General features: G+C 36.1%; 1 pseudogene; it reads left to right on the top strand.

The window, feature by feature from the left end:
- Nucleotides 1-2,370: 2,370 nt before the first annotated feature.
- LOC133283606 (ATPase family AAA domain-containing protein At1g05910-like) lies at nucleotides 2,371-9,729 on the top strand (annotated as a pseudogene).
- Nucleotides 9,730-10,456: the final 727 nt, after the last annotated feature.

Here is a 10,456-nt window from a genome sequence, read left to right as displayed (position 1 = left end):
AGTATTGAAGCGGAGTAAGAAGATCACGGATGTTGTGCATGCAGGTATAAAATGCCTTTGCAGTATGAATTATTTCTCAAATGTATGATTGTTGTAATACAAATGGTTTCTTTAAATGTCATTTATACATACTAGTATTGCTGTTTTGCTATCGTGATTCTGAAACATTAGGAAGTTATACTAATTAAGAAAAGCACTAACGAAGATGGAAGTGTGAATATTTTGACCAGAACCGTTCTTTTGGTCTTACGCATGGGTGAGGCATGATAATGTTGACTTAGAGAGGCATCTTTAAGAATTGTCTAATAATAAATCAAGTTCATCAGATCCTCGATCATTAGGGTTCCTAAAAAACAGGGGAAGCTTTAAGAAATATGGAAACCTAAGGTATACCAATGAGAAATTGGATCTCACTGCAAAATTGCAAGCCAGTACAGAAGCAGCAAAGATTAGAAATAGAAGGATTTTAAGATATAATTCTTTCATGATTGCCTCAGCCTGCTTGTTATCCTTGGATGAAAAAATAAACATTCAATATTTGACCAATAAAAAATGTTATTAATAACTACATAGATATTCATATATCCATAAATTGACTTAGAGGCCAGAAAAAATTCATTACGCCAATGTCATGCCTGACAATCTGAGTGATTTATATACAGAACCCATGCAATTTAAACAATAAAATATCCATAGCAATTAGCAATTATGCTTCTAGAACTCATTTTAAATGCAGATACTTACATTAGTATTCAAATCTTGTCCTTTCCGATTCACTTGACGCAACATCTTGGCAATCTGTGAAGCTGTTGTCCTTGTCTTCATCTTGCTTTTCCTGGTGCGCCTAAGATTTGAGTTGTAATACATGAATGGTCGGCCATAAATGTTTGGCCTTGACTTGATCCTATCACTTGTGCGCACCTGCCAGGAAACAGGGCAAGCTGCTGTCCTTGTCTTCATCTTGCTTTTCCTGGTGCGCCTAAGATTTAAGTTGTAATACATGAATGGTCGGCCATAAATGTTTGGCCTTGACTTGATCCTATCACTTGTGCGCACCTGCCCGGAAACAGGGCCATCTTGGCCAGACCGTTTTGGACACATGGAAGAATGCTAACTTTTGTGATTAAAAAACAAAAATTATGTGATCAACATATCTCAGTCAGCTACACATGCAGAAATCAGCAGCATCTACAAAACTTAAAATTTTCACAAGATACAGATGTACAGAAAAATATCACAAGCTTAACCAAAAACACCAAGCCAAGGATATAATATATTTCACAGCAAGCTCATGCTTACCGGTATAAGAAACACAAATAGGAAAGTTGCTCTTGAATATATTCTTCTTAGCTAAAGCATATTGATGAATTAAGAATTGAACAATTAAAGGACTTCAAGAAACAATCAAGGACTTCTTGACTAAACCTTTTGAAACTTATACTAATTAAAGAAACAATAACAACAACAACAAAAGCCTTTTCCTCCTTACAGGTGTAGAATTTCAAATATTTGTCCAACAAACATGACATATTCATGTTCTATGGAACTTCGAGAAACCTAAAGTATGTTCAAGATTATTTAGGTACTAAAACTAGATAATCATGAAATTAAAAAATTAATTTCATATTTTTATTTCATCAACACATAATGCTTGCCATGTTTTCATGTATTTTTATTTTATGTTGATAAATGTGCTGTTTGACTCTAGGTTAGTTTGAGGCTTAGATGTTAGAATCTGTCACTTGCAGCTATGTTAAATGTTGCGCATCAATTTGAGTATAGGTATTCCTGGTTTTTGTTGCACCCCTTATAATGGCAAGCAAACATTATGTGTTGATGAAATAAAAATATGAAATTAATTTTTTAATTTCATGATTATCTAGTTTTAGTACCTAAATAATCTTGAACATACTTTAGGTTTCTCGAAGTTCCATAGAACATGAATATGTCATGTTTGTTGGACAAATATTTGAAATTCTACACCTGTAAGGAGGAAAAGGCTTTTGTTGTTGTTGTTATTGTTTCTTTAATTAGTATAAGTTTCAAAAGGTTTAGTCAAGAAGTCCTTGATTGTTTCTTGAAGTCCTTTAACTGTTCAATTCTTAATTCATCAATATGCTTTAGCTAAGAAGAATATATTCAAGAGCAACTTTCCTATTTGTGTTTCTTATACCGGTAAGCATGAGCTTGCTGTGAAATATATTATATCCTTGGCTTGGTGTTTTTGGTTAAGCTTGTGATATTTTTCTGTACATCTGTATCTTGTGAAAATTTTAAGTTTTGTAGATGCTGCTGATTTCTGCAGGTGTAGCTGACTGAGATATGCTGATCACATAATTTTTGTTTTATCACAAAAGATAGCATTCTTCCATGTATCCAAAACGGTCTGGCCAAGACGGCCCTGTTTCCGGGCAGGTGCGCACAAGTGATAGGATCAAGTCAAGGCCAAACATTTATGGCCGACCATTCATGTATTACAACTTAAATCTTAGGCATCTTAGGTGCGCACAAGTGATAGGATCAAGGAAAAGCAAGATGAAAATCTTAGGCGCACCAGGAAAAGCAAGATGAAGACAAGGACAGCAGCTTCACAGATTGCCAAGATGTTGCGTCCAGTGAATCGGAAAGGACAAGATTTGAATACTAATGTAAGTATCTGCATTTAAAATGAGTTCTAGAAGCATAATTGCTAATTGCTATGGATATTTTATTGTTTAAATTGCATGGGTTCTGTATATAAATCACTCAGATTGTCAGGCATGACATTGGCGTCATGAATTTTTTCTGGCCTCTAAGTCAATTTGTGGATATATGAATATCTATGTAGTTATTAATAACATTTTTTATTGGTCAAATATTGAATGCTTTTTTTTTCAAACTTATTCATTTTCCTTTTTGTCAATTTAAGATTTTTTTTCATCCAAGGATAACAAGCAGGCTGAGGCAATCATGAAAGAACTATATCTTAAAATCCTTCTATTTCTAATCTTTGCTGCTTCTGTACTGGCTTGCAATTTTGCATTGAGATCCAATTTCTCATTGGTATACCTTAGGTTTCCATATTTCTTAAAGCTTCCCCTGTTTTTTAGGAACCCTAATGATTGAGGAGCTGATGAACTTGATTTATTATTAGACAGCTTTGATTCTTTGCATTGTTCTTTTTTGCTTGACTGTTGGCTTTGATCTTTGGATCTATCTGCTTCTTATATATGTAAAACCGTTATTCCATTTTTTTGATTCTCTGTCCTCCAATTCAAAATGTTTCTCTATCTGCCTCTTTCTTTAAAAGATTATTGCTCCCTCAAACTCTAATGTCAAGACTTTTATTTGGGCAATGGTACTTGATAGAATTAATACAAATGATCTGCTTACAGATTTGTAGGCTTCATAGGTCTCATTCTCTTCTCTTGATGTTTGTGTTATGTGTTTTCAGAGTTTGGAGACAAAATAACATCTTTTATTATTTTGTGACCCTGTTGTATGTCAATTATTTCCTTCTTTGTACTGTTCCAAAGGGTGTGGGTTGACTGGGTTCAAATCCCACTCAAAGAATTTGTACAACCCCACCTAGTGGAGTAAGTTAAGATTGTCGTTGATTGTGTGTGCTTCTGTGTGTATTGAAAAGAACTATATCTACACATGCAAATATTTGTTTTTTTACCAGAACAGTGAATATTAATAATTAGTTTTATACTTTATATTTGCAAAACGTTAACCTCTTCAGCGTGCTGCAAAATGTGTTTTGGATACTAACATTGTGTATCATGCACATAACCAAATTATGAAGTTACAGATGTTGTCTGATGTGCACGAAGGTCATTAACCTCTACTTTACTGGATATGATTGTACATAGTAGTTTTTTTTCCCGGTTTCTTTGTTTAGCCCTCTGTTCACATCTCTGATTGATGCAACTAATTGTTTTTGATGTATTAGTATAATTTATTAAAAAGAGTGAAGAGAGCGAGCTTAATAAGAAATGATGGATTTAATTATTTTCCTTACCTTGCTATTCTGTGTGTATTTCTTTCACTTATTGCTTAGAATCATTTCATTTCCTTAAGTTGATCAGACAATAATGCTTAATAGTAATTCTCTCGGTTTACTATATGGGACATTTTAAATCCCTGGTTTGTTTATCCGTGCTTGTATTCGCAGTCTGGCTCTGCCAACCTTAGGCGTTCAACTAGGAAGAGAAGGCTTAGTGTAAATCTTGAAGATTTCACAGACAGCTCTGGAGCTGAGGATGAAGACTTAATGGTGAGGTTTTATACTATATGATATAAAATTTCGGGTGATAAGCTTGAATTCTCTGTAATTTGAGCTGAAGGTATGTGGCCATGTTTCAGAGACCTGCATATCAACCATTGAGAAACCGGATTAGCATTAGCGTCAGCCGGGATGATTTGATGTCTACTAAACGCAAAAGAGCAATGGAGAAACCTACACCTCGGCGTGAAGGTCTACGACCACGTCGCTCAAAGGCTGGCGCAAGAGAACGATTAATTTTAGAATCAGATGATGAGCAAGAGCTTTCAGAAGAGAAGGTTGAACAAGATGAAACAGAAAATGGAAATGATGTTGAGGAAAATGATGCAGATGATGATCAAAATGAGATTGAGGTGGACGCTTAGGGTGAGGATGAAGGTGATGAAGATGGTGATGATGAAGAAGATGGAGAAGAGCAGGATGGAAGAAGGCGCTATTATCTTCGAAATCGTTCAGATGTCCGCAGGTTCTCTATGGAGGAAGGGAAGGCCCGACAAAGATCTCCTCGAAGAGTGTTACATCAAGGTATGGGAACTAAAGTCAGCAGGGATGTAAGGAAGGGTGGTTCACATGTTCATAAGCGTCATCGCATAACAAGGCCTGAAGATTCTGATGACTCCCTTCTTGTGGATGAGCTGGACCGAGGCCCTGCTATTCCATGGGGGCGAGGTGGCAGCAGATCTGGCCCACCTTGGCTTTTCGGGGGCTTAGACATGCATGGAACATCTTGGGGATTAAATCTTGCTGCATCAGGTTGGGGTCACCAGGGTGATGCTTTGTCTACTCTAACTTCTGGGATTCAAACTGCTGGACCAAGTTCTAAGGGAGGAGCAGATATCCAACCCTTACAGGTTGATGATAATGTTAGTTTTGAAGATATAGGTGGGCTCTCTGAATACATTGATGCTCTAAAGGAAATGGTTTTCTTTCCATTATTATACCCAGATTTCTTTGCAAGTTACCACATTACTCCACCTAGAGGGGTGTTGTTATGTGGACCCCCTGGTACAGGGAAAACATTAATTGCAAGAGCTTTGGCTTGTGCTGCTTCAAAAGCTGGCCAGAAAGTTAGCTTTTACATGTGCAAGGGAGCAGATGTACTAAGCAAGTGGGTTGGTGAGGCTGAAAGACAATTGAAACCACTCTTTGAGGAAGCACAACGAGATCAACCTTCTATTATCTTCTTTGATGAAATAGATGGACTTGCACCTGTGAGGTCTAGCAAGCAAGAACAAATTCACAATTCCATTGTGTCCACTTTGCTTGCTTTGATGGATGGTCTTGATTCTCGTGGACAAGTTGTTTTAATTGGAGCTACCAACAGGATTGATGCTATTGATGGAGCCTTGCGACGTCCTGGTAGATTTGATCGTGAATTTAACTTTCCCTTGCCTGGTTGTGAGGCACGTGCTGAAATATTAGACATTCATACTCGTAAGTGGAAGCATCCTCCTCCAAAGGAACTGAAAAAGGAACTTGCAGCTAGTTGTGTTGGTTACTGTGGTGCTGACCTAAAGGCACTCTGTACAGAAGCTGCCATTCGTGCTTTCCGTGAAAAATATCCACAGGTTTATACCAGTGATGACAAATTTCTCATAGATGTTGATTCTGTCAGGGTAGAAAAGTATCATTTTATTGAAGCTATGTCTACAATCACTCCTGCTGCTCATAGGGGAGCTATTGTGCACTCTAGGCCATTGTCTCTCGTAGTTCAACCATGTCTTCAGAGACATCTAGAGAAAGCCATGAGTATTATATCTGATATTTTCCCTCCAGTTTCTGTTGCATCAGAATTGACCAAACTTTCGATGCTTTCTTATGGGTCTGCAATTCCACTTGTGTATCGGCCTAGGCTTCTACATTGTGGTGGTGAAGGTACAGGGCTGGTAATTATCATGGAACCTTTTAACTTTATCGAAAAAAATTCATTTCAACAACTGAATACTGAATATACTTACTGCTCTAGTTTAACAGGATCATCTTGGCCCTGCGGTTTTACATGAACTGGAAAAATATCCTGTACATTCATTAGGACTTCCATCTCTTCTGTCAAGTCCGAGTGCAAAGACACCGGAAGAAGCATTGGTACATATATTTGGTGAAGCTAGAAAAACAACTCCATCAATTCTCTATTTACCACAGTTTGATGTTTGGTGGAAAACGGTGAGTACATATATTAATTATCTGCACTTGTATGCTAAATAAACTGATTTGTATGTCTGAAATTTATATCTCATTCAGACTGGTTTCCTGTTATTGTATTGCTGCTTTAATGCAACCTGAGTTTGATTGGATTAATAATCTTGCAGGCTCATGAACAACTCAGAGCTGTTCTCCTGACTTTGCTAGAAGAATTGCCATCTGACTTACCTATCTTACTACTCGGGACATCCTCAGTTGCACTTGCTGAAGTAGAGGAAGTCCCTCCTTCAGTTTTCCCTCATCGCTCAGTGTACGTTTGATCTAATTTACAGCAAATATTTGATACGAGTTCCAAGCTAATGTTTATTTTTCTTTATACCAGCACTCTGGCTTTATGCAATTTTTTTTTTTCTAGATTTGGGGTTTTTTGTATGTTGGAAATTAGTAGTGGAGTTCAACACGAAGATTTTTTTCCTTAACAGAAAAAGTCTTAAGTTTGCTTATGTAGAGCGACTGTTTTTCATTGTCAAAGTTACCCTTTGTAATTTTTCTCAAAATCATAATTTATTGAAGGATAGATCAGTGGTCTACATCACATTACTTTTCATACATCTCTACTACTATTAGTTAAATGTATTTTGGATAATTGAACGAGAGGTAAAAATCTCAGCATTGCAAATGCTAATGCTTCCTATCAGTATTAAGTGCCCTTTCTTTTTACCAAAGTTTCTATTGTTGCTTATTCTTACAAGTATTTGAATAACTGTAGTTCAAAGGCTAAGGCTGAAAATTTCTAAGAATGTTAGTTGAGTATTCTTATTCAAATCTGAAAAGTATTCCTCACGCCTGGGCTCTTGTCTGGTTATATGCTCACCCTCTATTTCCCTTTTGAACAGTTATCAAGTGAGCATGCCATCTACGAAAGATAGGACTTTGTTTTTCAATCATTTAATAGAAGCTGCTATGTCAGTATTGTTGGAGGGAATCAGCAAGAAATCCCAGGATACAGGATGCCTTCCTGAACTTCCCAAGGCACCAAAATTGGCTAGTGGTCCGAAGGTATCTGAGCTAAAAGCAAAGGTGGAAGCAGAGCAACATGCACTTCGGAGATTGCGAATGTGCCTTAGAGATGTTTGCAATTGGTATGTCAACCTATGCTTAATTTACAATTGTTGGCTTCGCTTGGCACATTGATACTGTTAGAAATATAATATAAAATCATTTATGTGTCTTCATCTAATAGCTTAAGTTTTTGGGAGAGTTGGCTATTGACATGGTATTAGAGCCTCTATGATCAAATGATTTAGAGTTCAATCCTTGCTGTCTCATTTTACTTATAAATATTGTTAAATTTCTTAGCACAAGATAGGTGGATATGTGTGTTGTCCATCTTCAAGCTCAAAGGACTGTTGCGTGATGGGACATGTTAGAAATATAATATAAAATCATTCATGTGTTTTCACCTAATAAAAGCTTTTGGAAGAGTTGGTTCTTGACATACACCTTTAATTAAATGCATGCAGCCTCTCTCTCCCCCCTCTCAATATATTTTTTGTTTCCCTTTTGCAGGATATTGTATGACAAGCGATTTAATGCCTTCCATTTTCCAATCTCAGATGAAGACGCACCTAATTATCGCTCAATCATACAGAACCCAATGGACGTGGCTACCATCCTGCAGCATGTTGACAACGGGCATTATATTTCATGTGTTGCGTTCCTGCAGGACATTGATCTTATTGTTTCCAATGCAAAGGCATGCATCCTGCGCCTTAAGTTTTTTAAATTTTGCTTGGGTTGGGTCCTATATATGTATAGATGATCGTTCTGTAACCAAGTACAATTAGGGCTGAGCTAAATTGGTTGAAAATGCTTCATATTACTTTTAATATTTAAAGCATGTCGCAAGTTTGATCCTTCTTTCCACAACTCAGGCTTACAATGGAGAGGACTACAATGGCACCAGGATTGTCAGTAGAGCTTGTGAGCTTCGCGATGCGGTGTGTGGACTTTCTTTTGTCTTAAGGTTTACGTTGGTGTTTTTTATGATTATTGTCTGGAAATTGCTCCTGATCTTATTCCTTGTTTTTTTTTTCAGGTGCATGGGATGCTTTCACAGATGGATCCAGCACTAGTTGCATACTGTGACAAGATTGCTAGCCAAGGTGGCCCACTTCATCTTCCTGATGAATTAGGGTATTCTACCTTCCCTGCTACTCCTGTTGTACAGCTGGGTACTGCTACTAGAACGAGTGCTCGACTTCGCCATGTCCAACCTGAGGTTAATATGGACCAGAGTTATGACGTATTGAAGCGGAATAAGAAGATCACGGATGTTGTGCATGCAGGTATAAAATGCCTTTGCAGTATGAATTATTTCTCAAATGTATGACGGTTGTAATACAAATGGTTTCTTTAAATGTCATTTATACATACTAGTATTGCTGTTTTGCTATCGTGATTCTGAAACATTAGGAAGTTATACTAATTAAGAAAAGCAATAACGAAGATGGAAGTGTGAATATTTTGACCAGAACCGTTCTTTTGGTCTTAAGCATGGGTGAGGCATGATAGTGTTGACTTAGAGAGGCATCTTTAAGAATTGTGGATTCTCTCTATACTTCTTCAAGTTGTTGCTTGTCATGCACTTGTTTTTATATGATTGATTATGCTTATAAACAAAATGATATTGGTGTTACTTGATTTCCAATGATTAATTTCTTGTTCACTTTTTTCATTCTTCCTGTAAACTTCCTGTTAAAATGCTGATTTTGAAGTTTTTTTTTTTTTTTTTTTTCTCAATTGGGTTTTATAGCAGAAGACAAGTCACAAGATTCTGTACCATCAAAGTCTTCCCAGGAGCATCACGCAAATGACGTAAATTCTGAAAGGCTGGACCCAATGTCAATTGATGCAAATGTGCAGGGAACTTGTACAAATAGCCTTGCTGATAGCAGCAGTTTTGATGATGTCGCAATGCTAGATGGTGACTTTTCAATACAAGAGGAGTCTGTCAAGCAGCTTTTTGTCAAGCAGCTTTTTGTCAAGCGTATTGAAAATTACAGCATTCCACAACTTGAAAGGCTTTACACGAGAATTATGAAGGGCGTTTTTGAAACCAAAGATAAAGTAACGAATGATGATATCAAGACTTCGGTTTGGGTGTTTTTATTGAATTTTGTAGAGGATGATGCAAATTTCTGACTAATCGGTTTTCCCTTTCTCCCTTGATGATTTAGATAAAGAAAAGATTTTTACTGTATAGTCGGGATTTTTTAATTTCAATGTTATTTTTTTTTTTTTTGTAAATAATTTCAATGTTATTTACAAGATTCGGGAAGATTGTATAGTGGACAGAAGATTGTAATTACAGGATTTTAGGATTAGATGTCTCTGCAGACTTGCGAAAGCCTAGAGCTTGAAAATGTTAGCCAGAGTGAGCTAACTTTTTTTATTGCTCTCAACTACTAACTACCATGTCCTACTGTAAAGTAAATATTTTTATGTTCACTAGCATATCGCTCATTTTTTTAAATGCCAATTATTCCATTTATTTCAAAATAATTATAACTTCCAGAGGTTCTAATTTGGGAAAAGTGAAATGAAAAAGCATTAATAGAGTAAGAAGGTAATATAAATAAAATTATTTAATAAGTATTTTAATTTGTCAAATATTAAACGACAATTTATTTGACCAAAAAAAAAAACGAAAGAATTCGAAGGTTTTATTGTAATCATTTAAATAAAATTCTACTTTTTATCACTGACACGAATGATGCCGCTCATAAATAAGGAATGAGTGACAGTGGTGTGGATTCTTTGGTGGTGTAATTGTTAAATTTTATAATCTTAAAACTACACAAATAAGATTTATTCTGCATTCATTGATATTAATTTAGTACTCATTTTTTGTCTTCGTTTTTCATATTGAAAAACGAATAAGAATGAGAGGTGTTAAGCTTTTTTTTTAATCTAGTACTCATTTTTTTTCTTGGATAGAATATAATGCTTATCAAGAATTTTATTTGTCAATAATAGTATATAGAC

Source organism: Gastrolobium bilobum, unplaced genomic scaffold, assembly GCF_033153095.1.
Source record: "Gastrolobium bilobum isolate Gb01-03AN ecotype WA unplaced genomic scaffold, APGP_CSIRO_Gbil_v1 utg320631, whole genome shotgun sequence".
NCBI classification, from domain to species: domain Eukaryota; kingdom Viridiplantae; phylum Streptophyta; class Magnoliopsida; order Fabales; family Fabaceae; genus Gastrolobium; species Gastrolobium bilobum.
The sequence above is the reverse complement of the archived record's forward strand: the minus strand, read 5'-3'. Positions and strand labels throughout refer to the sequence as shown.